Below are 25,880 nucleotides of genomic sequence, written 5' to 3'. Positions count from 1 at the left end.
TCAAATGCCAACTCAACCACAAAATCTCAGATTTGCCCAGCAAGAAGTGATCTCTCCTTGTCTGTATGAGACCTTAACTTCTGACACAAAGTGTATACACCTGAGCTTTCCTATGGGTTAAATTTCTTGAAGGCTTTGTATTTGGTAGGTGTTTACAAATATTTCTTTTTTTAAAAAAATATATTTATGGGCTTCCCTGGTGGCGCAGTGGTTGAGAGTCTGCCTGCCGATGCAGGGGACGCGTGTTCGTGCCCTGGTCCGGGAAGATCCCACATGCCGCGGAGCGGCTTGGCCCGTGAGCCATGGCTGCTGAGCCTGCGCGCCCGGAGCCTGTGCTCCGCAACGGGAGAGGCTCGCGTACCGCAAAAAAATAAATAAATAAATTTATTTATTTTTGGCTGCATTGGGTCTTCGTTGCTGCCTGCGGGCTTTCTCTGTTGCGAGTGGGGGCTACTCTTCCTTGCGGTGCGCAGGCTTCTGATTGCGGTGGCTTCTCTTGTTGCAGAGCATGGGTTCTAGGCACAAGGGCTTCAGTAGTTGTGGCTCGCGGGCTCTATAACAGAGGCTCAGTAGTTGTGGCACACGGGCTTAGTTGCTCCGCGGCAACTTCTTCCCCGACCAGGGCTCGAACCCGTGCCACCTGCATTGGCAAGCGGATTTCTTTCTTTCCTTTTTTTTTTTTAACAAAAAGACTTTTTATCAGCATCCTTAGGGCAACGCGTCGCAGGAGGGGATGCTCCTCAGCACACAGGCCACCCAGCTGCAAGTGATGAATCAGAGTGAAACGATTTTTGTACACAGTGCAGACAAAGGATCACCCCAAACCTCCAACAGAAGGAAAATTACTTTACAAAAAAGTAAATAAAAACAACGCCCATTTTTCTATTTTAAAAGGTGCAAGCTCTCGAGTGGCAGAGAGTGGAAAGCCCGAGGACCCGGCGTCCTGGAGTACCGATGCTCGAGGGGCCAGCCTCTCAGATCTGCTTCTTCGTACTACTGCTTGCTCTACGATTCTCGTTCCTACTGATTTCTTCAGCGCGTCAGGCTCACAGCTACCAGCCTCCATCAAAGCATTAAGACCAGAGACTCTCCCTTTGCAAGGCTTACACCTGAGTAAAGAGTGAAGCGATCAAACACCAGAATCTTAAAAAGCCAAATGACAGTGGAGCCAGTGCCCATTTAGAAAAGCTCTCTTACCCTCCACCCCCCTTCCAGTCCTACTTTGGTAAATATTAATGTTTAACCAGTTAGCAAAATATTTAACCCAGTTAGCAAAATGAACACCGTCATTTCCATAGTTGCTCTTTTGTGAATAGTAACTGTGGCCGGATGAACTTCACATTGGATAAAGCAGATGTGAAAACCAGTTTGCAAGAAAGGGTGCCTCCCTCAACAACAATCTAAGCCCAGGGAACCGGCCCGAGGCCCTGCAGCTGCTGCTGATCCAAGGCGGGTGCGGGCGGCCGGCAAGGCGGTCTGGCAGCCCGCGTGGCCCCTTTTCCGGCCAATAAGGTAGGCGATGAGGACGCTGAGGACCAGCCCTGCTAGGGCGCCGCCCACGGCGATGGGGATCACTATGCTGTTCTCACGCAGCTGACACTCCTCCACAGGCCCAAACTTGTCCCCGTCCACGCGGAACGCCGACCCACACCCTGAATAGGTCTAGGTGACCTGCACGCGCTCCTCAGCGTTGCCCTCGTAGGAGTTCCCGGCGGCTGCCTGCAGCGCGCTCAGCGGGCGGTGGGCGGCCTTGAAGGCGGGGTCTCCGGCATCGGGCGGAGTCAGCGTCTGCTGAACTCGGTGCAGGAAAACCCGACTGCAACTTGCGTTAATCGCAAACTGGAGCGCCAGGAGCTGGTTCCTGCTGCGGAGCTCCAGGGCCACCAGCTGGGCTGTGCAGCTCCCCCCAAAGGTGGTCTTGTTGGGGTTGATGCTGAACTCTCTGGTCACCGTTGTGTTGTCCCTCGTCCTGCAGGTGACGTTCAGCTGCAGCCCCATGCTGGCCAGCAGGCAGGTCCCGCTGGTGACGCTCACGTTGTACTTGGACCCCGAGGGTCTCTTGGGCGAGGACTGGGGCGGCGCCGCCGGGGTGGGCGGGGAGGGCCAGTCTTACAGCGCGTCTCCTCCCTGCAGAAGCTGTTGTTGGAGAGGTAGGCCTGGAGTGTGGCGTCACGGAGCCCGATGGTCACGTTGCGAATGCGGATCTGGTTGCTGCTCACACACCTGTACCTTTTATTTATGTCTGCCTTGGTGTCGGTCACGGATTCCACAGTCTTGATTGCCCTGGAGCTCGAATTGGAGAAAATCCCTGTATCTGACAAGTTATAAACAAAACGCATCAGCTGGACACTAACGTGTTGCATTTCTTGTGAAACTTGGGAGGGTCAGCATATGGCCTCTTCCAAAAGCTATCAGGAGACTGGAGACAGAAGCATTCCCTTTGGGCAGGCGGATTCTTAACCACTGCACCACCAGGGAAGTCCCCAAATACTTGTTAATCGAATAAATAAATGAATTACACGCTTAGGTAGAGTAGATGACCTCAAGTGTTCTAGAATATTGAATTAAATCCTTGATTTTGAAATGTCAGGATTCTTTGTAACTTTCTGCTACATAGGGGAGTTCATATTCAAGCTTATAGTTGAGAACACTACTCTGACCTCACAGCTTCCTTCTCTTTCCCCTGTTTCTTCAACCATAGTTTTAAACAGTTCTGTTTATTGAACTGGTTAAGTTTGGTCCCGCCTTAGAGGTGATTTGTACTAGCTATTTCCTGAGTCTGGAATTCCCTCCTGTCAAATTTTCTCTCTCTACATGACAGGAGCTTCATCATTCAGGTTTCAGGTCAGATACTCCTTGCTCAGAAAAGCCTTACTTAACTAAGCTAAATTAGCCTAGTCCATCATACCACCGTGTTTGATTTTCTTTATAGTATTGACTGAATTTATCTTCTGTTTTTTTCCTAGTTTATTTTTCTGCCTTCATTAGATTGAAACTTCTGTGGGAGAAGAAATCTTGTTTGTCTTTGTTGGTATAGGGCCAGCTACAAGAAGAATGTTTGAAAATGGAAGATGCTCAATATATAACTGTTCAATGAATGGATGAATAAAAGAACAGCTTCCAAATAGAAGCGCTTTTACATATATTTTTAGTGAAAAGCATCAGGGTACACCAAAGCACATAGTTTTAGATGCTGAACTTTCACTGGGGAGGTGGCCTGATTTAAATTCTCTGTCGTATAGGAACTTGAGTCATAGCATCTGTAACACCTTATTAAACGCATTGTTTATACCTTAAAGACAGGGCAGGCCCTTGATAATACATGTATTCACCTGCACTTAGCACAGTACTTCATGGCATTAAGAGGAACAAATTAAGTAAAGGATTAAGTAAATGTAGCTTGACTCTCAAACTCTGATTTATTTTATTTACTACTTATCCAATTCTTAATAATAATAGCTATCATTTTTGGAACAGCTACTCACTAGACAGGTGTTTTATATCCTTTATATTAATTCTTTTAAATAACCCTTTAAGGAAAGATTACCATAATCCATTTTAAAGATGACTCAAGCAACAAGTGATTCTTTGCCGTTGGACCGAGGTCTAGTTTCCAAAATTCATAATCTTAGTTTAATCAGTCAATTGCCTGTTCTTACTAGACTAAAAACATTTCAAATGTACTTGACAGTCAGCTTATTTGAACATTATTATCTCAAACTTTGCTAAATACTTCCTAATTCTCTTCATAGCACATAAATAGTTTGTAGCATGAATCTGTTCTTAATATCTAAACAAATCTATGGAGATTTTTGCTATACATCCAACCTGTCATTTTTAATAGTTTAATATAAAAATAGCTCCTTTGTGATTGTAAAAAAAAATAATATAGTCATTGCAGAAAAAAAGCTCAAATAATACAGAAAATATGGAGAAGAGAATACAGCCTAAAATTCCATCTAAAGTATATATAAAATTTTACATAAACTGAATCAAATTGTATGTGATATTTTCTTGTCTTTCACTTAGAATTATGTCATGCTATTACTTTTACCAAAAAAATCTAGGCACTATCACGTATATTTGGATTTATTATCTCTGTTTAACACAAATGGCACAAGTAAAAGCTACCTGAGTGAAACCCATTCTGACTTCATTCTGAATAGTTCAACTAATCTAACTCTACTAAAATCTAATTGGTTTAGTTTATATTGTCAGGTTTATCACCATATATGCCTTCTCTGAGGCATAAAATCTACAGAAGTCTTAAACTGGGAACTGTATGCATATTTATTCAATAAACTACAAAGAACTGAAGCAGACTGGTTTTTATTTTTTAATGCTTTCTCTTTTCTGCTACCTTTCAACTTTTGACAAAAACATTTTTTCACCAAAGGTCACAATAGTGAAGGTACCATTGGTTACTCCTTCCTTTCTCCCTGTGTCCTTTCTCTTTCACTTCATCTGCCACTGTCCAATCTTAGAAGCCTGAACCCAGGCTATTACAATTCTCACATATATTTTACCCGCTCCAACTCATACTGTATATATCATATCATTATCAGACAGATCTTCCTGAAATATCTATTTTTTATAAGATTATACCCAAGCATCTTAATCAGACATTCCAAGTCTTCCATAACCTGGGCTCAGCCTACTTTCCACCTCCTCTCTACCTCCCGGGCTCTGCATTACATCTAGGCTACCCTACACACATGTTCTTTCATTCAGTACCCCTTTCTAGGAAAAATGTTCCCTAAGTCTTTTGTACCCTTTAACACTAAAATATCATCTTCTCCTGAAGTCTCCTGGGACTACTCCATCTAATATATTTCTACGTAATGCAGGTATCTTCCATATAATTCATTCGTTCCAGAATTATATTTATTGAATATTTACTATGTACCAGATACTGTTCAGGGCACTGGGAATATATCAGATAATAAAGTGGACAAAATCCTCTGACTTCATGGAATTTGTGCTCTTATGGAGAGACAGTATACATAATACACAAGGACAGTGTATGGTACAATGTGATAAATGTTATTTTTAAAAATTGAGAGGGAAAGAGAGGGCATCAGGATTGCCGGTGAGTACTTCCAGTAATTAACAAAATGTTAAGTGTATCCTAGGGGTAGGCAAACTTATTCTGTAAATGACCAGATAGTAAATACTTTACACTTTGTGGACCATGCAGTCTCTGCCATAACCATTCAACTCGGCCATTTTAGCACAAACGCAGCCTGTGTCTCAATAAAACTTTATTTATGAACACTGAAATTTGAATTTCATGTAATTTCCATGTGCCACAGGATATAATTCTTCTGACTTATGTATTTCTCAACTGAAAATGTAAATGCCATTCTTACTTTGTGGGCCATACAAACACAGACAGGGGGCCAGATTCAGCCCATGGCTTATAGTTTACCAACTCCTGTGAACACCATTGAAAGGCTGAGATTAGTGAAGACTTGGGGAAGATAACAGAGTGAGCACGTGGACACGTGGGAGTACAGTATTCTAGGCAGAGGGTATAGTCATTGCAAAGTTTGTGAGACAAAGACACACCTCCAGTGTGGCTGGCGCAGGCAGAGTGAGAGAGAGAGGTAGGAGATGAGGACAGAGCAGCAATAAAGGTGAGAATGGATAATGCAATTGATCTACATTCACAGGTGACAACGATAGGTTCTTAGACCTGGAAAAGGAAACTCTTAGAGACTGTCTAGCTCCTGGAGAGCCAGCTTTGATTGGCGTACTGTCAACAAAGATTCTGAGACCACAATGTCTTAGCCAGACCACTTCTATGATCAATTAGCAATGCACACTCAGGTGTGAGGGCTATTGGTTGCCATGCATTTGTGTTCTTCATCTAGTCTACCCACCGCATTTTCACCACTAGGACACACTGAGCTGTCAGCTGTTTACATGACATACTCAACATTATCATCTAATTAATAACAGGAATTCTGAGTGCCAGATTAGTGACCTTCACTGTATCTTGGTCCTTCCCTGTTTCAGTTTTTACACTTAGGGCAGTGATCAATACATATCTTTCCTGGAGAAGCTGAAAAGATACTAAACTTAAAAGCTGTATAGAGATAAGAATTACCAATGCAAATTTTATTCCCTTAGCTCTATGAAAACTGTATAGTTTCTAAAGTACTTATGTCTTCATCTTATTTGAGTTTTAGGGTGGTCCTATGAATCCTTATTATCCCATAAAACCATCCCAGGGCCCTAAAATGAAAAAAGCAGGCCTTCCAGGCAGCTCTTAAATTGCATTTTCTTGTGATCGCTGAGATTTTTTTTCACAATTCCACGTATAAAGTTTAGCTTAAAATTATTACCAATTTTTTTCCATAATTGTTACTAAAATACTTCTTAGCGCATTTAGAGCAAAAGGAAGGAAGAACCAACACTTCCAAAATGTTCAATGATAAGCTTAAAACTGCCATTCTTACTGTGCATTGTGGGGAAAAAAAGGAGGAGTTCATGCTGAGCTACTGTGATGAATAATGAAATTTTTATTCTTTTCAATAAGAAGAGCTTTAACAATTAGGCTGTGTTATAATGAAATGTTCATTTGTCCAAACTCTGATTCCTGGTCCATCAATACCTCTTTGTGAGAGGTACATCCCTAAAATATGCCTTTGTCTTGAATGGAATGCAACCAGAGGCGTTTGGTGCAAGGACTCTCAGTAAGGCAGCCTGAAATGAACAATGGGCTTCAGAAGACCTAAAATTAAAATGTATATATATTTTTCCTGTACCATGTATTATTCATTAGTCAGATATTCACTTGACTAAATATCTAAAACAATGAGTAAAACTTCACATTTTAATATGATTATAAATAAATGTTTAAAAATCCAAATTGTAAGGGAAGTATATTTTACGTTCTCCATATCGGTATAAGGGACATCTGGAAAATACTTTTTTGTTGTATAGTTTTAAGGGATTTCAGTTCAAAACTATCTAATGATTTTAAATAGCCCACACTTTCCTAGACATATTTTCGGTTTTATAATTTGATAATAAGTGTTCACTTTTTCCCCTTATGTTTCTAATGCAGCTGGAATCGATTGGGATCTATTTTAATCACTTTCTTGTTCTTGTACTACTTCATCTCCTCTCATTGCTATTTAACACTTAGGGAGTGCCAACAAAATGTTGGGTCTGTATTAAATATGACCTTAGTCACAGTGGGCTCACATTTCCAACACGACAGGAAAGAACGTTGTATTTATAAAGAATGTACATAGCAGAGAATGGAAGCAACATGATAATAATTGGGGGGATTTACATTGCCTGTAAGTTGATTCTGGTTCTTTTCATGGCTTGAGATAATTCCAGAATGCCACTGATGGTGCTAAATGGGGACATTTTAGCAGGGATGGCATTTGCGTAGAGTAGTGGAGACTGTCAGTCTCCTGGAGATGGAGAGAAGTGAGGCACAGGCAGAAGTGGGATCAGTGAGCAGCAATGACAGTAAGAAGGGTCCATGACACTACTCATTCATCTTACACTGTTTTATGGTCAACCCATGGCTTCATGGGCACCTAAGGAGTCTTTGGTCTCCGTTCTGCTATCTTTATCTTCCAACCCATGTTAGGGCAACTAATGGGATACTGGAACCATTGGGCCTAATTATTTTCTCATGGACAATGCTTATGTTCTGTTTTCCTGGAATGAGATCCCACTTTTTGTATCTAGGTAATTTTACACACACACACACACACACACACACACACACACACACACACACGCTCAGTGAAAGTCACCTGCTCTGAAAAACTTTTCTGGTATCTACAGTCTGAATTAAATGTCCCTCATTTGAACTCATAGTATCTTGAACACACTTGCATTCTTACATGATTATATGTGTTTTTTTGATTACATGTACTTTTAACATATGATTGTATCCTTTTATATTTTTCTAAGTTTCTCTTAAAAATTATAAAATACTTGACAACAAGGAAAATCTGATTGAAATGCATATATATCTCTAGTGCCAAACACACTTCCTGGAGAGTGATAGGCACTCTAGAAAAGCTTATTATTCTTCTTTCTGAAGAACAGAAGAGTGATATTTCTCATTCCATATTTTTTTTTGCCCCTTCCAGGTAATTTTTTGACTGTTAGAAAGATGTTCTAGGTGAAAGAGAAATAAAATTCCAGGTACTATGGCTTTATAGCCTTTGTAAAAGTGGAAGTGATTTTAAAATGATAAAAAGTGATTCTTTGCGTTTATCAACACATAGTATATGTTCCCAATGTCACCCATAAAAGTTACAGTGAAAAGCTATTGCAGGTAAAACTAGCTTGTCTTAACAGGGTCTTTTGTAAAGCTTGTGCAAAATATCATCTCAGGCAGAATTGACCTAAACAAGGAACGTGTTTTATCTTCAGAGATAATTTGCTTAGAGACATCATTGATAGAATAAGTAGTGCCTGCATATAATCACTGATATGGTCCTGAGAAGCTGCCAGCATCCATACTGGTCATTTCCTCTGCCCACCATCATGTTGAGATTATCATGAATTATTTTAGGCTAATGTTGTATCTACTAGGAGAGATAACACTAGAAAGTTGTCATTTCTCGCTTGTTAACACCAGTGAGAGGTTTCTACTCACTGCTTTCTAAGAACTGTTTGCAAGAATAGGAGCAGAAGACAGGTTGTGCGTTAAGAAGAGAAATGTGCAAAACCACAGAATCTGAAGTTTATCTTATAACAGCACTAGCTAGAAGATATTTGTGGGACTTTGTAAGACAGTGTCAATTCTTGGGGGGCTTCATTGATCATCTATTTTATTGATCATCTCCTGGAGATGGAGAGAACTGAGGCACAGGCAGATGTGGGAGCAGAATAAAGGAGTGGAAATTTTGAACTTTATACTTCCATATTTCTTTGTTTTTCCAAGTGAAACAGTGTTTTTATTGGCAGCATAATAGCACATGCATGTCTGTCACATAGGATGAGGATGACTTTACGGTTCTGGCTTCTAAGATCAGACTTTATCTTAGACACACTTTTCCATCACAGCTTCTTGGGAAATGAATCAGGAAGGGAGCAAGACACTGCCTGGAAAGAAATCGTTGCTGTCGCTGGAAAGTTGTAAAGCAAGAGAAGAACTGATTCAAATCAGTGTACATGTAAAAGAGCCCCAAGGAGGGAGAGAGTGGTGTGGGGAAAAGTGGTCTAAGTTCTGGTGTTGGCGGTGATGCTGGCCTTTTTCGATGGCAGAGACTTGCCTCTAAACGGAGGCAACAGGATCGACTTGTCAGTTTTGACTGCAGCAACATTTCGGGGCTCCCCAGTTCCCTCTCTGGATCCCCAGTTCAGTCCCCCCTTTCCCCTGAAGAACTCAGAGAGGAAGGGCAGGGTCTATGTCACGGACACTGCTACTTGCTTGATGAAGCTGGCCAGATTTATGTCCAGTTCTGAAAGGCCCGCACACGCGTGAGTGCTCAGGGTGATGTGGGCCTTGTCGTAAATGTTAAACCATTCAGGATGGTGGTCCAGTTTCTCAGCCTGCAGGGCCACTCTCATCACGAAGCCAAAAGCCCTACGGAAGTCTTTGAAATGGGACTGCCAGAAGGTGACATCCTGGCCTTCCGGCTCGTTCCACCCCATGGCCCGCAGGTCTGACAGCAGCTGGTACTTCTCCTCAGCACTTAGCCTGTGGGCTTTGCCAGCCGTGCTGTGTGCAGCGTGGACGCCGGCCGCAGCAGGTGGCAGTGGAGGAGACGAGCGTGTCCTATAGTTCCATATTTCTAAAAGATACTTACCATCTAAATTTTTATAATAACTGAGAGAATAAAATGAAAGGTTCATACCATATCATTGGCTCTTGGGTGGGATGCTTTTTTTTTTTTTGTAACTCTCAACCTTTTGTTTTTTTTAAATTAATTTTTATTGGAGTATAGTTGATTTACAATGTTGTGTTAGTTTCAGGTGTACAGCAAAGTGAATCAGTTATACATATACATATATTCACTCTTTTTTAGACTCTTTTCCCATATAGGTCATTTAGAGTATTGGGTAGAGTTCCCTGTGCTATATAGTAGGTTCTTATTATCTATTTTATATATAGCAGTCTGCATATGTCAATCCCAGTCTGCCAATTTATCCCTCCCTGGGTGGGATGCTTAATAAAGAACAAGATAGGCAAGGAAAAACGCTTGAAGCTAATAATTCAGAGTATGAGATAATGGGGTTAGGGTTAGTGTCTACTGGTTTCACACATTTTACAAGTTTGTTCAAAGCTAGTAAGAGAGAGAAAATGGGGAATTACCAAAAAAACTTGAATGACAGGCACAACGGTGGATGGCCCTGAGAACAATTAGAAGCTTGAAAGGTTTCTGGAATAGTACATCTGACCTTGACTATAAAAGAAATAAAAGAAAATGAAATGCTAGTGGAGTTTGGACTTAATAGACACATTTATCAGCTGCCTGAGGTTTTAGTTACAGAAAACTGTTTGTTTTACATAAAAATAACAATAATAATAACTAATAAATATTGGTCATTCTACTGATAAGCACTTGCTAAGTACTCCTTTTATCCTCTCCGCCATCCTATAAGGTACATATCCTTTTTATCAGCATTTTACCAATAAGGAAACTGACACACAAGAAGGTTAAATCATTTGCTCAAAGTAAATGGTAAAGTGCGTTTTGAGGCCAAGGAGTCTGATTCCAAATCAGAGTTGAACTCTTATCCATTAAGCTATAATACATTGATTAAAAATTATCTTAAAGTAGATCCAAAAAGAGTTCTTTCAAAACTCAACAGTGTTAAAACTGGTATAGATGATCTTATTTACAAAGCAGAAATAGAGACACAGATGTAGAGAACAAATGCATGATACCAAGGGGGAAGGGGGGGCATGAATTGGGAGACTGGGCCTGACACATATACACTATTGATACCATGTATAAAATAGATAACTAATGAGAACCTACTGTACAGCACAGGGAACTCTACTCAATGCTCTGAGGTGACCTAAATGGGAAGGAAACCCGAAAAAGAGGGGATATATGTATACGTAGAGCTGATTCACTTTGCTGTACAGTAGAAACTAACACAACATTGTAAAGCAACTATACTCTAATAAAAACTAAAAACAAATTCTAAATCAAAAAGAAAAAAAAGCAAAACTTCAACAGTGTTTCTAAAAGCGGATGTTTTTGGAATGATGTGAAGCATGTGGAAGTTATTGTACTTCATCCCCAAGGTGTCTGCCAGTTCTTCCTGTTGCTGCTAATAAGCATCTGTTTTCCTAATCTGCTAAGGAGGAGGCAGGGTTTGCTCTGGAGACAGCCATCTTCCCCTCCACCCACTTCTATCCTGTGGGCTGCAGCTGTCCTCTTGAGACGCTTGAGCCCTCCAGCCTGAAAGCTCTCTCTACCCTAGTAAGGGCAAGCCAGATGAGGCCCAACTGGATGGGCATCTCTACACAGAAAAATGAAGTGGATGGTATCTCTGTGTTTGTTCACGTTCCCTAAGACTCTGACACGGGACTTATTATGCTCACACAGACGAAGATGTTACTCTCTCTGATGTCAGAGATTTAGGTCCCTGGCAGGCAACTCAAATCTTAGAATGGGGTTAAGACTCAGACTGCCCCAACTGTCCATTCACCACTTCTTTTTTTTTTTAGCTCTGTAGCAACACATATATGGTTTTCTTTTGACAAAGGATAGACAAAGTATCAGGAGAAATATCTAATCATTACTAGAAACTTGTTGAGAATAAACTCACAAATAAAGTACATTTTAAAATGTACCCACTCACCATAACGTGATAAAACGCTCCTTTAAAATTCTGTGATTTTATGCCAGCATATTTTGGCCATGCTTTCATGTACATCATATTCACAAAATCACAGAATTATACAACTGAAAGGCTCTTACACACTCTAGTCCTGATTCAGAGAGACTAAACAGCCTATGATGTAAAGGCCTCCCAGTTCCAATTTCCATGTCCTTTCCATTATACCTCATTGTCTTGGAATTCTCACAACTCAAAAAGGTAAATAGTGACAAGAGTTAACACAGAGTCTCAGACCACTTGAATCGTCAGATGGCACTGTGGCATTTTTTAAAACATAGTACTCTCTCTCATATATCAATAACCTGTTATCCATCACATAACTTCTTACGGTGAGACTTCCCAACTCACGTGACTTCAGTGAATACCCTTTTAGAAACCACCCGTGAGAACTTCACAGTTTAGATTCGATTATAGTCAGTTTTACATGTCTTTGTATCACATTATACGGCCTATCTTACCAAACTTCTGTCTTACAGATACTGACCATATCTACTATTTTATGTAAACCTCCCCTTAGTGCTTTGGTGTCCAGTTTTATGAAATCACTTTTTTAATAAATCACTTTTCCCTGGACAAGCCATTTCTCCCTAAGCCTTTTTGTTGGTTGTTTCTGAACTTAATCTGTGAAACACCCTTCCATTTTCTTCCCAAGGAGGCATCTATCACATTCCCCTATGCCCAGCGTGGTACCTGAATGTGTACCTTAGAATCAGACACTTGCCTAAATATACATCTTAAAAAGAAAGCCATAAATAAGTAATTGTTTTGGCCACTTTGGCAACTGCCTATTTCAACATGATCCAAATTCAGTATTCTCACAGACTTACTGAAAGAACAGAACCCTTTCTCTTGAACAACAGGATCCTTTCTCTCGCTAGAGTTTCAGGAGGATGTTTCAGAGATTAATAGGGCTCCTGCATCCTTGCAATTTGCTTGCATTAGATTAACATAGTGATAACATGAAATACCAGCCACACCTTAAATAAGTTACTTCGCTTTCCGAGCAGATCCAAACGCATGCTTAGATGAAGTCAGAGCCCATGTGGTTGGGCTTAAAAGATAAGGCAAAGGACTCTCTCTCTAGGATGTGTCTTCACCTGCTTGTACTTCTGTCTGAAATCTAACCTCTAATTTCGATTATTTTGAGTGAAGCAATAGATCTGTGCTCAACACGTTCGCCTTTAGAATATGTGATAGCAAATGATGCGGTCATTAAAATTAGCTATCTTTTGTCACTCCTTTTCCAATATAATAATTAAAACTAGCCTCTAACAGGTTGACATAGTACAAGTGGGGATAAATGAGAACTACGATGAGAGCCTGGGGTTTCTGGGTATAAAATATGTTGGAGGAGAGAAAAAAATAAGTGGGAAATGGAAAATTGTCAGACAATTCTCAGTTTGAAACTTTGCTTAGGACTAGCTGCGTTTCCCAAGGTTTCTAGAACATCTTGGAGTACAACCAAGACATAGGTGTTCCCTGCAGAACCTGAAACTTGGCTATGGGCATGTCCTTGGGCAAACAATATGGGTCTCCAGTCAGGAAGATCCTGAATTTTCAGAATTCATGCCAGACCAGGAAAAACTTCCCTCTTGCCCTTTTGCCAGGGACTCAGTCCAAAGAAGCTGTAACATGTTTTTCTTCTAAAAAGATTATTAAAAGAAATATGTGCAGTTAAGATACCGTGGGTTCTTATAGACGTCACACTGCTTATATACGTAGTTCAAATGAGCGGGCCAAAAGAACATCTCTCAACAGAAGGAAAATGTTCAGCCTGAGCAAAGCTGAGCGGCTTAATAACAATGGCTTGGTACATAGATGGTTCATTACAAAGGTGAAAACTGCCAAACTGATCACTCTCTGTGCTGTAGTTATAACAGAAAGAAGTAGATTCACAGTATAGGAAGTATGTGAAATGTAAAGGAGAACATTTCACTAGTGGTAGCGCCTAACTGCAGATCCCTTTCCTTGTTGTGATTCGCCAATGTTATGCCAAAGGATGATACTGAGTAACTTGGAAAGGTAGTTCACTAACTTTTATTTTAATCATTATTAACCTTCTAAACTGCAAAGATAAGAACTGTTTCCTAGTATACTGTAATAAGGTAAACTATTTTGTCAATGAAGTGATATTAGCAAAGTACAGTGAGGTAAAAGACTATTTAAAAAAATATAGTGTATGTGTGTTTAATTTTTGCACATCTTCAAGCTAAATATATAAAAGCAGAGTTGCTGATAGAGGTCCAGTATATTCCCTTAGATGATTTCTGGAGCTACAGAATTCTAGAAATTCTATGCTAGAATCCCTATCACTCTTCCTTCTAATTTTACATAGTTTTGTTCTAGGTTTAAAAGGGTTCCAGCTAACGAGAATGGTGTTTGAACCTCAATTCACTGTTGCTTAGAAGGATATCTATTCTTATTGGCCCAGGGATCTGGGGGTTATCCTCCCTGACTCTCCCAACCCCCTCCTCTACACACATATCTGTTCTCCCAATCAAATTTTAATTCAAATGAAATGTTTCTTCAGAATTGTCCATTCAATATATTTTGCTTATTATTTTATCCTTTTTCTCAATTTCACCTTTTTATGGTAGAAAAGCATTTGCTCTAGTCTACTTTTGAACTAAAAATGCAATAAAATCCAGTTTTTCGCAGATGTAATAATTTAAATTTCTAAACCAAATTATACCTGAGGAGCAGGGAATTATAAAGCAGTGAGCTGGAAGAAACAGGGAAATTAAACATCACTCAACATCACTCAACATCATTAATTATTAGAGAAATGCAAATCAAAACTATAATGAGGTATCACCTCACACTAGTCAGAATGGTCATCATCAAAAAATCTACAAACATGGACTTCCCTGGTGGCGCAGTGGTTGAGAGTCCGCCTGCCGATGCAGGGGACACGGGTTCGTGCCCCGGTCCGGGAGGATCCCACATGCCGCAGAGCGCCTGGGCCCGTGAGGCATGGCCGCTGAGCCTGCGCGTCCGGAGCCTGTGCTCCGCAACGGGAGAGGCCACAACAATGAGAGGCCCGCGTACCGCAAAAAAAAAAAAAAAAAATCTACAAACAATAAATGCTGGAGAGGGTGCGGAGAAAAAGAAACGCTCTTGCACTGCTGGTGAAAATGTAAATTGATAGACACCACTATGGAGAACAGTATGGAGGTTCCTTAAATCTAAAAATAGAACTACCATATGACCCAGCAAACCCACTACTGGGCATATACCTGGTGAAAACCATAATTCGAAAAGATACATGCACCCTAATGTTCATCGCAGCACTATTTACAGTAGCCAGGACATGGAAGCAACCTAAATGTCCATCATCAGAGGAATGGATAAAGGAGATGTGGTACATATATACAATGGATATTATTCAGCCATAAAAGAGAATGAAATAATGCCATTTGCAGTGACATGGATGGACCTAGAGATTGTCATACTGAGTGAAGTAAGTCAGACAGAGAAAGACAAATATCACATCATATAATATGTGGAATCTAAAAAAATGGTACAAATGAACCTATTTACAAAACAGAAATAGAGTCACAAATGTAGAAAACAAACTTATGGTTACCGGGGGGAAAGGAGGGGAGGGATAAATTGGGAGATTGGGATTGACATATGCACACTACTATATATAAAATAGATAACTAGTAAGACCCTACTGTATAGCACAGGGAATTCTACTCAATACTCTGTAATGACGTATATGGGAATAGAATCTAAAAAAGAGTGGAGATATGTATGTGTATAACTGATTCACTTTGCTGTACAGCAGAAACTAACACAACATTGTAAATCAGCTATACGCCAATAAAAATTAATTTTAAAAATGCTAAAAGAATTAAATAAATACATTTCTAAACTAAATTATATCTGAGGAACAGGGATTATAAAGCAGTGAGTTGGGAGAAACAGGGAAATTGAAATGGTTTGTGCCTCCAAAGTATTTGCCTTGAAGCTATCACCACAGCTGACTAGATCCACACTCATGACAGGAGTAGCAGTGGGTGTATTTTGAGTAGTTAGACAACTTACTCATTCAGCTCTGCTTATAAATTAAGAGTGCTTCCATTTTTAAACTTAAAGGAAATTTTGAGTGAGTTCTCAATAAATACTAGTAGTTTTCTTCTTCAGAACTCACATTCATCAAAGAATACTATCACAGCTAAAAAGAAATGATCAATAAGTTAACAAAAATAATCCAATATTAAATTCATTCTTTTCTTTCAAACTTACAAAATCCAAGGTCTTATTTCTCACATTCAGATATGTGACAAAATAAATGCAAAATATCAATGTTTATAAAGAGTGTTAGAGACCACTGATCCCCTAGGATCTGTTCTGTTCTCCTTCCATAGGAAAAAAAGAGTTAAAACCATAGCTGGTCACTCAGAGCTACTCTTTCTCACCAGCCAGAGGAAACATGTGACTGAGTTCTCACCAGTGGAATGCTAGCAGAAGGCACTGTGCCACCTCCAGGCTGGGTCTTACCACACCACGAGTGCTAGTTTGTACCTCCTCTCTTCCCACTGGGGGGACTGGACATAATGGCCATCAGACTTCAATGCGCAGATGAGGACAATGCCCCGGAGGATGGTAGAGCAAGCCCTACTCACCAGCATCTCTGGGCGACGGCATAAAGTCCAACTACCCTTCCTGGGCTTTTACATGTAAGAGAGAAAGAAACTATCTCCATTGGAGCCATTGCGTTTTTGCACCTCTTTTCTATGCAGCCTTCACCATAAACTAATACCAATGGAGATCTAATATAAACCCACTTGAGGCATTTATTTTTCCCTAAGTGGGACATTTTGTTACTAGAATTGGATATGATTCAAGTGATTAAGTGAAGGGAGCCCTATCCTTTGTATATTTATTTATTAGTTCATGCTAACGTTGTTAGTTATAAACAAGAAAGAGAAACAATTAGTAGAGATTAGGAAAAAGCATTGCATTGGTATTCAAAAAAAAAGTTGGGTAGACAATACAGTTGTTTAACTTGAGGGTTTTCTGCTTTGTTTAATGTGACAATATGTTATAAGAGTGATATGTATAAGAAGCAATGTAATTGAATTAGTCTTGATCAATGATGTTTGAACTTTACAATTATGTTCTAAGAGCAATAAAACTGCTTTAAAATAGAAATGTTCTATAGGGTAAATAAATTTATTGTATTTATTCTTAAATTCTTCAGAACTTAACACCTTCCTGCCCATTAGAACAATTTTTTAAAGTTAGTCTTTAATAATATGGAGGTTCTTAGTTCAACTATTTCATTGTAGCAGAACAGACTAATGAAAAAATTTATAAAAATTATTGAATGGTTTGGAAACCAATGTCCATTTAATTATGGCCAAAATTTATAGGAAGCTGGAGAAAGTTCTCGTCTAGTAAGCACTAGGTCAGTGTCAAAAAGTTGAAGAGCACAAAGTACTCCTGCTACATAAGGCTAAGGGAGTATTTTTTGGTGGGGCAAATTTTGAGCTCACTGACAGCAACATCATGCTTTCTGGTTCAAATGACTTAGTCATTTAAAAGTTTGAAAGTCACAAAGCACCAAGCTGATCTCCCTGTGCTATGCAGCTGCTTCCCACTAGCTATCTATTTTACATCTGGTGGTGTATATATATCCATGCCACTCTCTTACTTCGTCCCAGCTTACCCTTCCCACTCCCCGCGTCCTCAAGTCCATTCTCTACCTCTGTGTCTTTATTCCTGTCCTGCCCCTGGATAGGGAGAGTGAGAGGGAGACGCAAGAGGGAGGAGATATGGGGATATATGTATATATATAGCTGATTCACTTTGTTATAAAGCAGAAACTAATACACCATTGTAAAGCAATTATACTCCAATAAAGATGTTAAAAAGGAAAATAAAATACTAGAGCTGAATTGGTAAGTAAAAATAGCAAGAAAGATGGAATAAAAGAAATGAAAATAAAAGACTGAAACACCAAAAACAAATAAAATAAAATAAATCTGGTTTTAAATACTACAGTCAAACAACAACAAAAAAGTTCGAAAGTGTCTGGGCCATGCCATTTAGAGAGCAATCTCTGCTCAGAGAAAACAGACAGGCTCCCCAAGAACAAGGCAGCAAAGGAGGCATAGCTTGAAGTACAGATAATGAAGTTCTGATTGTTCCACTGAGGTGTGCAGGGCAGGAAATCTCCATTTACAAGCACATCTTTGACCTTCCTAAATCCTATTGCTTGGCAACAACTTCCGACAACAATTTATGTATTGGAAAGTATCCTTTGACTCATAATTTTTTCCTCATACTTGCACTGACATTAAAAATATGGGAACATTTTCTTTTGGGGGATGTTATAGTGGACACGCTCTTCAGTAGTTAGAATCCATTATCTCCTTCACCTTCCACAGCGAATCCTAATATTTAGCTACCTGCATCTCAGCCATGTAGCTTAAGTGCCCCTTAGAAAGTGGACCTGGTAGTTCTAAAGCTAATCCCACTCCCATTTTTAGTTTTTGGCTCAGAGACAGGCATGCACAACATTCAGAATCCTGAGATTCTTACAGTGATTTGCAGGGAGTTTGTAGAAAAGATCCTCTTCACTATTCTGGAAGAATTTCAGGAAGCCACTCTCTCTTACATTTGCTATGAACAAATAGGCATGCGTCTTCCATTGCAATTGTCAGCCATTCTAGGGATTAATATTAGAAGGAATATGACAATGGAGGTCATGGCAGAGAGACAGAAGGACACTGAGGCTTGAGAACCTTCTTAGAGTGCTAGATCTATCAAACTCAAAGCCTGCCTCTCTTTGGATTTTCAGTTGCATTAGTCAACACCTTCTCCTACCGTGTAACCCAGCCTCAACTGGTTTTCTGTTTACTTGTTGTTTTTTTTTTATTTAATTACTCCCAAATCATCTTAGATGACATATATGGTCATAAAATATACTGTGTACAACATGTGACCAGCAAACTTTTCCAAACTGGGATACATAAGAAATACTCTTGCTGTTGAGTCAATAATGTTTGCTGGTTGGACCCATCAACAATTTTGACCCCACTTTTTAATTTTATTTAAGTATAGTTGATTTAGGATATTAGTTTCAGATATACAAGATAGTGATTCAATAGTTTTATAGATTTATACTCCATTTAAAGTTATAAAATATTGGCTATATTTTCTGTGCTTTATAATGTATCCTTGTAGCTTATTTATGTATTTTATACATAGTAGTTTCTTAATCCCCTGCCTCTATCTTCTTCCTCCCCCCTTCCCTCTCTCCACTGGTAACCACTAGCTTCTTCTCTATATCTGTAAGTCTGCTTCTGTTTTATTATATTCACTCATTTCATATTTTAGATTCCATGTATAAGTGATAACATACAGTATTTGTCTTTCTTTGTTTGACTTATTTCATTAAGCATAATACCCTCCAGGTCCTTCCATGTTGTTGCAAATGGCAAAATTTCATTCTTCTTTATGGTTGAGTAATATTCCATTGTTTTTATATATACCACAGCTTCTTTATCCATTCATCTGTTGATGAACACTTAAGCTGCTTCATATCTTAGCTATTATAAATAATCCTGCATGTTATTATTATAAATAATAATGAACGTTAGGGTGCATGATCTTTTTGAATTAATGTCTTCATTTTCTTCTGAAATTACCCAGGAATGTAATTTCTAGATCATATGGTAGTTCTGTTTTTTAGTTGTTTGAGGAAACTCCATACTGTTTTCCATAGTGGCTATACCAATTTACATTCCCACCAACAATGTACTAGGGTTCCATTTTCTCCATATCTTCACCAACATTTCTTATTTGTGGTCTTTTTGATGATAGCCATTCTGACAGGTGTGAGGTGGTCACTCATTGTGGTTCTGATTTGCATTTCTGATGATTAGCCATTCTAAGCATCTTTTTCATGTGCCTGTTAGCCATCTATATGCCTTCTTTGGAAACATTTCTATTCAGATCTCCTGTTCATTTCTTGATTGGGTTGTTAGTTTTTGGTATTGAGTTGTATGACCTGTTTATATATTTTGGATACTAACCCCTTGATGGTCATTTCATTTGCAAATATTTTCTCCCATTTACTAGATTGTCCTTTTCTTCTGCTGATGGTTCCCTTTGCTGTGCAAAAGCTTTTAAGTTTAATTAGGTCTCATTTGTTTATGTTTGCTTTTGTTTTCTTTGCCTTAGGACACAGATCCATAAAAATATTGCTATGATTTATGTCAAAGAGTGTTCTGCCTATGTTTTCTTCTAGGAGGTTTCATGGTTTCCAGTCTTAGATTTAGGTCTCTAGTCCATTTTGAGTTTTTGTATATGGTGTGAGAAAATATTCTAATTGCATTATTTTACATGCAGCTGTGCAGTTTTCCAGGCACCACTTATTGAAGAGACTGTCCTTTCCCCATTGTATATTCTTGCAATATTCTTGCAAAACATTCTTGCAATGTTTCATTATAGATTAACTGGCCATAAGTGCATGGGTTTATTAGTGGGCTCTCTATTCTGTTCCACTGATCTATGTGTCTGGTTTTGTGCCAGTAACATACTGTTTGTTTGTTTGTTTGTTTTTGCGGTACACAGGCCTCTCACTGTTGTGACCTCTCCCGTTGCGGAGCACAGGCTCTGGACGCGCAGGCTTAGCGGTCATGGCTCACAGGCCCAGCTGCTCTGCGGCATGTGGGATCCTCCCGGACCGGGGCATGAACCCGTGTCCCCTGCATCGGCAGGCGGACTCACAACCACTGCACCACCAGGGAAGCCCAACATACTGTTTTGATTACTGTAGCTTTGTAGAATAGTCTGAAGTCAGGGAGTGTGAGACCTCCAGCTTTGTTCTTTTATCTCAAGATTGCTTTGGCTATTCGGTTGACCCCATTTTTTAATTTTATAAATGGTCAGACACCTATAAATGGTCTGAATAAATAAACCACTTAATATTATATCATAGTTTGTCCATCTGTTGTTGTTTTCCAGCATTACACACCGAGACTTCATCTATCTTGGAAAACATTTCTTCTTAGCTATACTGACTCAAATTTATTCAAGTAATAATGGCATTCTGATGTCATACAAGCTTAGTATATTATTATATAATAATACCTTGACAGTATTATATGATTCACTGTTGGTGTGCCTGTCTTAACATTCATATTGAGAATGACTTAGCAGTCACTAATAACTGATAATGCTCAGAATGTTGTGTACAGTTTGAACACAAGCACTCCCCTGGATAACATAAATTTGCTTTAGAGATTAAGGCCATATTGGCACCATTCTTCATCTACCAGACCCTTAAAAGTGTTTTAATCTTCTGTTTCCTGTTTGTATTATATAACAAAAATAGCCCCCAAATTCTAATTAGCTGGATAATATTGCTTTACTTCTTATATCAATTTTTGCCTATGTCTACTGGAGGCAATTGTTTCATTGTAGAGAATTCGGTTTTGCAGAATCATTATAACAACACTGAAGGAAGTTTAGAAATCAATGTAATCCCAGTACTCATTGCAGATATTTTACTCATTCACTTTTTCATATGCCTTTATCTACATGCATAAAGTTTTATCCATAGTCATATGGTTGGAAAATACACAATTTTTTTCCCTGATGATTCCAACCAACACATATCCTATAACCTTTAACTTCTAGAGAAACATCACAAACTGCTAATTGTGATCATCTCTGCAGAAGTCTCACTGGATGTCTGATGGTGGAAAAGTCATTTGCTTTATACTCTACAAGATAATTTTATAAATTAGTGGATTAGGGGTTACGTTTACTTCTTTATTTTACATTTCCTATATTTTTCTAATAAAAAAATAAGATACAGCACAGTAAGCTGTGAACAGTGCTAACCAGAAAAACAAACCAGAACTAAACAAAATATATGCTCCACTTTGACATAAGAACTTCATGCCAATCTTTTAAATGATCTATAAAATATTCAAGTGATTGAATATACTAGATTTTCATCAATAAGTTCTTAGCTGATGAACATACAAGTTGCTTAAATTCTTTTCATTATTCTATTTAGCACTATATTGAAGATGTTTTTACATAAAGCATTTGTCTTATTTTGATAAATTGGGAGTGTAAATTCCCAGAGGAATGATTATGGCATTTGAAAAATTGTGTGTCACTTATCACAAGTTTTCAAATTAATTTCCAGAAGTGTTGAATCAGCTTACATTGCTATCAGCAATATAAAGTTTTATTGCAACATTTGCAAAAAAGTATATACATATATATAGCAATAAATATTTATGGGATCTCTTTGCCTACCAGTCTTAATTTTCATGTTTCTTTGCTTGTTTATCCATTTATTCTTTTAACAAATATTGAATGAATATCAACTATATGTCAGATACTGATAGTCACTGGTGAGAAAATATCAGAAATGATCCTTGTCTTAACTTCCTATCACAATCCTAGGAAGAAAATATTTTTATCCCCAGGTTTGAAGAAAAGAAAAAAGAAGCTCAGACAGGCTAAGAATTTATTAAAAATCACACAGTAGTTGAAAGCTCTAGGGCTCTAGGATTCAAATCTAAACTGTCAGACACCAAAGCCTATGTTCTTTTTAGCCAATCTGGCCATTATTGAGTACTACTACTCTAGAAGTTTCTATTATTTTTGCTGATTTAATGAGTAAATTTCATACCTTGTTATGTTTACCTTCAGTTTTTAATATAGAACAAGATTGAAAAATTTTTTCTCTTTACTAATTGTATTCATGTGACAATTGTTTGCTCTTGTGCTTTAGTCATTTGTAACTACTGTTATTTTGATGATTTTCTTAGTAACCTACAGAATCTGTAGATCAAGGTATAGAAAAATTATTAGTTTTTGGTAATATTTGCTTAATGCAAATTTTACATTTTTATGGTTTGCTTTTAAACTTTAGTTATGAGTTACAAATTCAGATTAATTTAACACATTGCACTTTATATTTATTGATGTGAAAAAAACAAGGGCATTAAGGAAAAAGCGGCAATCTTACAAGGTGTGAGGATGTTTCTTTCATACTCAGCACTCTTGTTTTGACGATGTAACTGTATTTATGATTCATATAATGAATCAAAGAGCCTACTAATGGAGAAATCTTGATTTATCAGTAATTGTTTGAAATGCAAATTGGCTTTTTAAACATCATTCTAATTTGAAGTGAATGTTTTGATGGGATGTTTTAGAGTTTCCTAATCCCAACCTTCAGAAACTATAATCCTTGCCCATATTTCCTGTTAATATTTTGCTTTTATCATCAGTGGTTGTATGTACATTTGCCCCAATAAATGCTATCATATGACTCCATATAATGTTTTAGCATTTGGTTTTATCACTATAATTTAGTGAATGGAGCTGTTTACTTTTCTCATGAGTCATGTTTCCTTCATACATTTATTAATATGCTTTATAAGCTAACACTACCATTCATGTCTCTGATTAATTACCAGAAGGTTTTTTTTGTTGTTGTTTTTTGTTTTTAACAGTACGCGGGCCTCTCACTGTTGAGGCCTCTCCTGTTGCGGAGCACAGGCTCCGGACGCACAGGCTCAGCGGCCATGGCTCACGGGCCCAGCCACTCCGCGGCATGTGGGATCTTCCCGGACCAGGGCACGAACCCGTGTCCCCTGCATCAGCAGGCGGACTCTCAACCACTGCGCCACCAGGGAAGCCCTACCAGGTTTTTTGATCGTGAATTGAAATCTGTTAGAAGAATTTTCTAGAAATAAGCTTAATATTATTTTCCAGCTTACATAAGGGACTGTAAGTACAAATTAATAAAATATCATACAAAACTGTATTAGTGATGATAATATTAATGGCTTATAATGACGTAAGTAGAGAAACTTAAGGGCTGTTTCTGCTACTGCTGTTATGGCTACTAGCTACCATTTACTGAGCACTTACAAAGTGCTACATACTAGCTAAGTACTTTACCTTTTTTATTATTATTTAGTTTTCACAATTCTCACATGTATATAATGATTAAAATGGAGATTTTTTTCTAATTATGAAAGGGTTAAGTATTTGATGCAGGTCATATAGCTAGTGAGTGGGCAGAGAGTATGAATTTGAATCAAGTTCTAAACTTATCTGAGCATGGAATACTAATTTCAGAAACACCTCTTTATAATTCTTGGGACAGTTGTGTTCCCCAGAACAGTCTAAAAATACCACTTTAGGTGTTCTGGGCTTGATCAGACTTTAGAAGTATCAGTAGTTCAAATAAGACTCATGAGACAAATATAGAGAAATCAGAATGTGAATTTCATCAATGGACAATGCTAAGTATAAGTGCTAACAGAATTAAACACTTAAAATTTTTCAAACAGTGGATTCCCCGCCTGTAAGTAAGTTATAGGAAAAGTAGCATTACAGAGAATTTCTGCATGTTGAAAGAAAAATTACAACAGGGAAAGTTGATTATTTGAAATGAATATTTAAAAGCATCAGGCCAATGTATCTTTTCCCACAAAATACATATCTGCCACTAGACTGAGTAACTCAAATTCTTGGACTAGGGATCCCCTTTCTTTGGACAGTTCTTAGATGTGAATGACTAATGTTTGCCTCTGTGATCATGTCTTCTATAAGGCCATGACTGAAATCAACTTTTCTTTGACAGACACTATTTCTTTAAATCTGTTAGACTTTCAACAAAAATATAACAAGCATGAAGAAGAACTTGTCTCCTTGATATTATTTTGTATATTTTCATTTTATGTTGACTTACATAGAGAAATTTTGTTTACAAGGTGAATGGGTGAGAAGGTAGCTTGGGATGGGCCCCAAGGCTATCCCAACTATCAGGTGCTCCCAATAGTATAACAGGTACTCATAAACATTGTGTTACAATGAATAAACAAGTGAACTAGGGAATAAACGGGTTTCTCCTCGGATGTCCTGAAAATTCCTTGTTTTATTGAGGAAAAAGGAAATGTAAATTAATTCTTTGTATAACCCCTTCTGTGTTGCTTTCATTATCAACATCATATAAAATTCTGATACCCCAAGACCTGTCTGGTACTTCTTTGTGTCTGACGATTTTATTTTATTTTTGCACCTTGAAAAATAGATCGCTCTGTGCTTTAATATAGTGAGTTCCCTTTGATTTCAACTGCACAATGCTTAGGACGTATTTTTTGGCTTTATCTCCTGCTCGGCGTAGATGGCTATAAAGCAGAGCTTACACTTTCTAAACTCTAGCAGAGCAAAATCCCTACGCACATTTATTCACTCTGTCACAAATTTCAAGATTTCAAGTTTCCCTGTTTATTGGGCCCATTCCTACAAATTCCCCTACCACCACCACTCACTCCCATCATGAATTCATAGTTTTTAGAGTCTTCTGCTACAAAAAAAAAAAGCACTATCGAGAGTGAGAAAGATCAGCAGGCAATGAAAGCATTTGACTTTGATGTTCATTTTGTCTCTTGTTAACTAGGAAAGTGAAAAGAAATAGAAGGAGATGAGTAGAAATAATGTGCCTGTAGGATGACAGGGATGGACGATTGTTCCCTAAAGTGAGTTTTTATCAATTTAACCTTACTGATAATCCCTATATTCACATTAGTTGTGACTTTGTTTGCTGAAAGTAAGGGAATTTAACAGGGAAAAGGTGGACTTTATGAGTCAGCAGGTTTTTGATCTTTGTGTGAAAGAGAAAGAAAAAAAGTATAAATGGGCTCAAAATGGGAAGTCAGAGAAGGACTCAGAATAGGAAAAGGGACACAACAAAACAAACTAGACAATTTAGCCGACTTGCCAAATTCACAGGTCTTGCACTCTGGAAAATGCCTGGGAGCTTTCAGGAGAGGTATGGAAGTCAGCTAGTTTTAGTGCTTACCTGGGTCTCTTTCTCCAAGTTAGTCTAACTGCCACCCAATTTTTATTCATCCTCCATGAGAAGAGATGGGGAGGAGAGAAAAGCACAGAGAGGAGGAAGAGATAGATAGCTATGTCCCTCACTTGCTTTTTCCTTTTTAGAGTTAGCAACATATAATTTCTGGGATTTCCCTATTAACAGAACA

General features: G+C 38.4%; 2 pseudogenes; both read right to left on the bottom strand.

Moving 5' to 3' along the window:
- Positions 1 to 1,389: 1,389 nt before the first annotated feature.
- Positions 1,390 to 9,305, bottom strand: LOC114902455 (annotated as a pseudogene).
- An 82-nt stretch (positions 9,306 to 9,387) lies between these two features.
- On the bottom strand, positions 9,388 to 9,837 carry LOC114902454 (annotated as a pseudogene).
- Between the last annotated feature and the right edge of the window lie 16,043 nt (positions 9,838 to 25,880).

Source organism: Monodon monoceros, unplaced genomic scaffold, assembly GCF_005190385.1.
Source record: "Monodon monoceros isolate NGI ecotype Baffin Bay Population unplaced genomic scaffold, NGI_Narwhal_1 Super_Scaffold_20, whole genome shotgun sequence".
In the NCBI taxonomy this organism is placed as follows: domain Eukaryota; kingdom Metazoa; phylum Chordata; class Mammalia; order Artiodactyla; family Monodontidae; genus Monodon; species Monodon monoceros.
The sequence above is the reverse complement of the archived record's forward strand: the minus strand, read 5'-3'. Positions and strand labels throughout refer to the sequence as shown.